Genomic DNA, 7,643 nt, shown 5'->3' with positions numbered 1-7,643 from the left:
TGACCTCGTGATCTGCCCGCCTCGGCCTCCCAAAGTGCTGGGATTACAGGCGTGAGCCACCGCACCCGGCCCACCTTCCTGTTTTTTATATGAAACTGTAAGTTAGATGATGCCTTCAAAGGGAATGTACAGGATCACCTGGTTAGAAGTGGTGTAGTTGGGTCTCCTTAAACTTCCCACCCACTCTGACTTTTCTAATTTGTTTTCCATTCACCATTCAATGCTGAGAGAAATGTAAACAGCTGGGAAAAAGGGCAGTTGCAATGTTACGCTATAGAAAGTGAACTTTTCAAATGAAAGCTACAAAACAGAGGAGTCCCATGTGCCAAATGTACTTACTGTTCCCTGACTTAAACACTATTAATAGCATTTGTGGAGATAGGAATCAAGCTGTTATTCCCATGAATAACGGAAACCATTGCCTGTGGGAACAGATGGAAAACTATACCACTACCTTTTTGACAAATTAAGAAATCCCAGGTAAGAACAAAGTATATTAAACATTTGTCATTCAACACCCAGAATTGGTTTGGCTTATACAACTAGATAGATGAATGGTGGGGTTACTTACTGAGATGGAGAAAACTGAGAAGGAAACAGATTTCCAATGGGAATGTGAAACATTCTGATTCAATTCACATTTTGAGAAACATTATCCATCGCTTCTCAGTCTTTTGGCTAAGATCAAGTAAGAGACATCCTAAGCCCAAGTATGCATACCTGAGGCTCTACAAAATGACTAGACAACTTCAACCCTACTTTGAAGGAAGGAATTCAGTTAACATTTATTTAGTACCTTTTGTATGCCAGGTGGCTCTCATACTCATCATCTTATTTAATCTTCACCACAGTCTTGTGAGATAAGTAGTAGTATTTCTGATTTACAGATGGGGAAATAGAAGCTCAGATGGGTTGAGTGATTCACACAGAATTGCACAGATAGTAAGGTGACAAACCTGGTGTTCAAACCTGTCCTTTTTTTTTTTTTTTTTTAAGACGGAGTTTTTGCTCTTGTCGCCAAGGCTGGGGTGCGGTGGCACAACCTCGGCTCACTGCAGCCTCCGCCTCCTAGGTTCAAGTGATTCTCCTGCCTCAGCCTCCTGAGTTGCTAGAATTACAGGTGCTTGCCATCATGCCTGGATAATTTTTGTATTTTTAGTAGAGACGGGGTTTCACCATGTTGGCCAGGCTTGTCTTAAATTCCTGACCTCAAGTGATCTGCCCACCTCAGCTTCCCAAAGTGCTGGGATTACCGGCATGAGCCACCGTCCCCAGCCTTTAATCCTAAATCTTGAGAGAGCAAGGTCAAAGCTGTTTTCACCGCAAGCACTGCTATTCTTTCTCCATAACCTTTATCACTAAACTTCTTTTATTTTTTTATTTTTTATTTTTTGAGACAGAGTCTTGCTCTGTCACCCAGGCTGGAGTGCAGTGGCACGACTTGGCTCACTGCAACCTCCGACTCCCGGGTTCAAGCAATTCTCCTGCCTCAGCTTCCCAAGTAGCTGAGATTACAGGCATGTGCCACCACGCCCAGCTAATTTTGTATTTTTAGTAGAGACAGGGTTTTACCATATAGGCCAGGCTGGTCTCGAACTCCCGACCTTGTGATCCACACACCTCAGCCTCTCAAAGTGCTGGGACTACAAGCATCACTAAACTTCTTAAATAATACTATGGAAAGAGTGTCGTAAAAGAAATAAAATTTGACTGAATGCAGTGGTTTATGCCTATAATCCCAGTACTTTGGAAGGCCGAGGCAGGAGGACTGCTTGAGGCCAGAAGTCCGAGGCCAGCTTAGGCAACATAGCAAAACTCCATCTCTACACAACTCTTTTTTTTTTTTTTTTGAGACAGAGTCTCTCTGTGTCGCGCAGGCAGGAGTGCAGTGGGGAGATCTCGGCTCACGGCAACTTTCACCTCCCAGGTTCAAGTGATTCTCCTGCCTCAGCCTCCCAAGTAGCTGGGACTACAGGCACATGCCACCATGCCTGGCTAATTTTGTATTTTTAGTAGCGAAGGGGTTTCATCATATTAGTCAGGCTGGTCTCGAACTCCTGACCTCGTGATCCACCCGCCTCGGCCTCCCAAAGTGCTAGGATTAAAGGCGTAAGTCACTGTGCCCAGCCTTTCTACAAAAACATTTTTTTTAATTAGCAGGGCATGGTGGTGCACACCTGTTGTCATAGCTACTCAGGAGGCTGAGGAAGGAGGATCACTTGAGTCAAGGAGTTTGAGGCTGCAGTCAGCTATGATCATGTCACCACACTCCAGCCTGGGCAACTCTCTTTAAAAAAAGGAAAAAAGAACATTAACTCTTATGTGATTGTTTTCCGTTCTCTTCCAAGTAAGATTTTGTATTAAATACACTAACGTTTGATGCTTAATGTTTAATATTAACGTTGATGTCTAATACAACTGCTGTATGGTGTTATGGAGATAATTTTTTTCACTTCTTCATTCTAACCATTTTCATCATATTTATGAAAGAAAGAAATTTGAATTTTTAAAAATACAGACATTTCACCTTTTCTGTCTTCTGCTCTCTTTGAGGTCAAATAGTAAAATTTACCGATGATGAGTCTATAGTTGTGTCTACTTATGCAGAAAGTACAGATGAACTATATAATCCTTCAGAAGTTCTTTCCTAACCCTTCTCTTTCTCTTTTTTTTATTTTTAATGTTTTTAAACAGGATCTCACTCTGTCACCCAGGTTGGAGTGCAGTGGCACCATCATAGCTCACGGCAATCTTGACCTCCCAAGTGATCCTCCTGCCTTGGCCTCCCAAGTATTGGGGACTACATGCATGTGTCACTATACCCAGGCTAATTTTTTGTTGCATTTTTTTGTTTTTTTCTTTTTGTAGAGACAGGGTCTCCCTATGTTGTCCAGGCTGGTCTCAAACTTCTGGGCTCAAGCAATCTGCCTGTCTCGGCCTCCCAAAATGCTGGGATTAGAGGCACGAGCCAGCATGCCTGATAAACACACTTCTCCTCTGTGGCTGATTCATTTCCCTTTTTGATGGATATGCCTGCAGTCATCATTTTCTAGGTCTTGTGATTCTGAAATAAGAAACATTTAGGCACGTTTGCAAAATATAACAGGATGCACCTGGTCCTACTGATCACTAACCACGATCCAAATTTAACGTATCAGAAACTTAAGATAAATGATACCCTCTTAGAAGAACGAAACCTCTTGACTCAGATGAGGAAAGCTGAGAAGTATGACATTTCCTTAGGGAAAATGTTATAGTTTTCTAAATTCGTTCATCTTTGGAATAACTTCTCCCAAATAACTTTTTTTTAAAGTTATTAGAACCACTCACACCCGTAAGAATGGCTACTATTTTAAAAATACAAAAAATAGGCCAGGCTCGATAGTTCATGCCTATAATCCCAGTGCTTTAGGAGGCTAAGGCTCAAGGCCAGGAGTTCCAGAACAGCCTGGGCAACACAGCGAGACCCCAGGTCTTACCAATTTTTTTTTTTTTTATTAACCAGTCATCTACAGTGAGTCATGATTATGCCACTAAACTCTGGCCTGGGCAACAAAGATCCTGTCCCCAAAAGAAAAAATAAGGTCAAAATAAATTTGATAAACTTATGTATAAACTGGCCAACTGATATTTACATACATATGTGTGTGTGTGTATATATATATATATATTTTTTTTTTTGAGACAGACTCTGTTCCCCAGGCTGGAGTGCAGTGGTGCAATCTTGGTTCACTGCAACCTCTGCTTCCTGGATTCAAGCAATCCTCATGCCTCAGCCTCCCAACTAGCTGGAATTACAGGCACGTGTCACCACACTGGGCTAATTTTTGTATTTTTAGTAGAGACAAGGGTTTCACAATGTTGGCCAGGCTGGAAATTCTGGCCTCAAGCGATCCTCCTTCCTCGGCCTCCCAAAGTGCTGGGATTACAGGCATGAGCCACCCCACCCGGCCAACATTGATATTAAAACTACACCTAGTTGGACGAAGTGGCTCAGGCATGTAATCCCAGAACTTTGAGATGCCAAGGCAGGAAGATGGCTCGAGCCTAGCAGTTCAAGACTGGCCTTGGCGACATAAGGAGACACCATTTCTACAAACAAAACAAAACAAATCTCAAATGGAACAAAGATTTAAATATCAAGAAAATGAAACAATAAAAATTCTTTTAAAAAAGAGACTAATGGGCTAGGCGAGGTGGCTCATGCCTGTAATCCAACACTTTGTGAGGCCAATGTGGGCAGATCACTTGAGGTCAGAAGGTTGGAGACCGGCCTGGCCAACATGGTGAAACCCCGTCTCTACTAAAAATACAAAAATTAGCCAGGTGTAGTGGCACACACCTGTAATCCAAGCTACTCGGAGGCTGAGGCAGGAGAATTGCTTGAGACCAGAAGACAGAGGTTGCAGTGAACCAAGATGGTACCACTGCACTCCAGCCTGGCCAACAGAGTGAGACTCTGACTCAAAAAAAAAAAAAAAAAAAAATGACTTCTATATCTACTGATATGAGAATATTAAGTGTAAACGCTAAGCCACAAAATTGTGTATTGTGTAAATAAAAAATATTCATCTTAAAAGTCTGAAATGCTGTCTGCCAGTGTTAATAGTGTTTTTTCAAAATTGCGGTAAGAAGGCTCACGCCTGTAATTCCAGCAATTTGGGAGGCCGAGGCAGGTGGATCACCTGAGGTCAGGAGTTTGAGACCAGCCTGGCCAACGTGGTGAAATGCTGTGTTTACAAAAATACAAGAATTAGCCGGGCATGGTGGTAGGTACCTGTAGTCCCAGCTACTCGGGAGGCTGAGGTGGGAGAATCGCTTGAACCCAGGAGGCAGAGTTTGCAGTGAGCGGAGATTGCGCCACTGCACTCCAACACAGGCAACAGAGCAAGACTCTGTCTCAAAAAAATAAATATATAAATACAGAAATAAATATGATGAAATCATTCAACTCAGTTGTGATTTCACAAGTCATCAACAAAAGAGTTGATCATTGAAATTAAGAGAAAAAGCTGAAGGAAGAGTTCAGAAGGAAAAAGAATGACCCAGAAAGTCAGGTTTAAAATATGTCCAAGGGAGAGAAGGTGTGGTCTGAGAAATAGAAGCAAGGGAGAGTACGTCTTCACCCCATGAGAACAGAACCTAAGAGAAAAGGTAGGCTGGGTGCGGTGGCTCAAGCCTGTAATCCCAGCACTTTGAGAGGTTGAAGTGGGCGGATCATTTGAGGTCAGGAGTTCAAGACCAGCCTGACCAACATGGTGAAACCTGGTCTCTACTGAAAATACAAAAAATTAGCTGGGTGTGGTGGTACATATCTGTAATCCCAGCTTCTTGGGAGGCTGCAGCACGAGAATTGCTTGAACTCAGGAGGTTGCAGTGAGCTGAGATCATGCCACTGCACTCCAGCCTGGGCAACAGAGCAAGACTCCATCTCAAAAAAAGAAAGAAAGAAGCTGATTATCATCAGTGCCCAAAATAGAATACTGAGATCAAAGAAGGCGAGGGCCAGAAAAGGGATAACTGCATTTTTTTTTTTTTTGAGACAGTTTCTCTCTGTCATCCAGGCTGGAGTGCAGTGCCATCCTCATGGCTTACTACAGCCTTGACCTCCTAGGCTTAAGCGACCCTCCCACTTCAATCTTTACAGTAGCTGAGACTACAGGTGTGCGCCATGGCGCTTGGCTGATTTTTGTATTGTTTGTAGAGATGAGGTTTCGCCATGCTGCCCAGGCTGGTCTCAAACTCCTGAGCAATCCACACTCCTTGGCCTCCCAAAGTGCTGGGTTTACAGGCGTGAGCCACCGCACCTGGCCTGCATTTGTTTTAAAAGGAGACCTCTGTAACTATGGTTCATTTATCTCTATAGTTGATGGAACTGATATGAGATTGCAAAGGAATCAAAAGGACTGAATTACACTAAATGAGGCTAGTAAAAATCAGCCACTTATTCACAGGAATTAGAAAATCAAGACATTTGAAAGGGCAGCGGTATCAAGTGAGTTGTGTTCTATGTGGGAGGCTTATAAATGTGTGAAAACAAGAAGGAGCTAGTGGAGAGATTGGAGATATTGGAGAGAGAGGACATGTGAGCAATGATCTCTTCAAGACTGTGTGGCTTGTAATTTATTCAATGAATCGGTAGATTCACTGAATGCCTGCCTTGCCAAGCACCTGAGTCACAGCTGTGAATCATACCGAACATTTCCTGCCCTTGGTTCTTATGGTCTAGTTAAGCAATCCAGACCAAAGAGAAGGAAGTATCTTTTTTATATATACTTCAGGGAAGGATGGGAAGCTAAGTATGAAAGACTGGGATGGGCTAGGCACGGTGGCTCAGGCCTGTGATCCCAGCACTTTGGGAGACCAAGGCGGGCAGATCACCTGAGGTCAGGAGTTCGAGACCAGCCTGGCCAACATGGTGAAACCCCATCTCTGCTACAAATACAAAATTAGCCAGGCGTAGTGGTGCAGGCTTGTAATTCCAGCTACTTGGGAGCCTGAGGCAGGAGAATTGCTTGAACCTGGGAGGTGGAGGTTGCAGTGAGCCAAGATTGTGCCACTGCACTCCAGCCTGGGCAAAAAGAGCAAAACTCCATCTCAAAAAAAAAAAAAAAAAAAAAAACTGGGATGATTTGCACTTGAAAGAGGATAGAGTAGCAAAGCCGACTAGTGTGGTCTGTTACTCTTCTTATAGGACATCAGTCCTATAGGATTAGGGCCCGCCGTTATGACTTCACTTAACCTTAATTACCTGCTGAAAGCCCAGTCTTAAAACACAGTCACACTGGGGGTCGGGGCTTACACATATGAATTTGGTGGGGGAGGGGGGTTGGGGGGCACAATTTAGTTCATAACAGGTGGGGATGGGGGTCAAAGTGGAGAGCTGGAGATTGGTTATGTGCGAGAGGAGGCAGAAAAGCAAGGAGGGAAAAGGAAGCCCTTGGCAGCTGACCACAGAAGGGTTACAAGAGAGAAGAAATCTAGTGTAGCCAGGGATTGTCAGAAAGAAGTTGTGTATTTCTTCGTTTCCTAGGATACCTACTTGGAGATTTGGAGTACTGATAACAATCTAGATCGCTAGGGGGAGGAAATAAACTTTTCAAAGGTTTAAATTATTTATTTTGAGACATAGTCTCACTCTGTCACCCAGGCTGGAGTGCAGTGGCATGATCTCGGTTCACTGCAACCCCCACCTCCCACGTTCAAGTGATTGTCCTGCCTTAGCCTCCCGAGTAGCTGGAGTTACAGGCATGTGCCACCACACCCTGCTAATTTTTGTATTTTTAGTAGAGACGGGTTTCACCATGTTGGCCAGGCTGGTCTCAAACTCCCAACCTCAGGTGATCTGCCCACGTCGGCCTCCCAAAGTGCTGGGATTACAGACAGGAGCAACCACGCCCGGTCTCAAACGTTTAAATTCTGATTAATTTGAGGAATAGTGAGTTTGAAAGTTTGGGCATTGTTAGATAATGGTAAATGTTACATTTATGTGAAGTTTAAATTTTTATTCACGTTTACATGTATTCCTGTGTTTCTTACGACAACCTGGTAGAGTAGTTGAGATGATCACCTTCCTGGTTATTTTGTTTTTGTTTTTTGTTTTTGAGACAGATTCTCGCTCTGTTGCCCGGGCTAGAGTGCAG

This window comes from Colobus angolensis, unplaced genomic scaffold (assembly GCF_000951035.1).
Source record: "Colobus angolensis palliatus isolate OR3802 unplaced genomic scaffold, Cang.pa_1.0 Scaffold37, whole genome shotgun sequence".
Lineage (NCBI taxonomy): Eukaryota > Metazoa > Chordata > Mammalia > Primates > Cercopithecidae > Colobus > Colobus angolensis.
Note: the sequence above shows the minus strand (reverse complement) of the source record.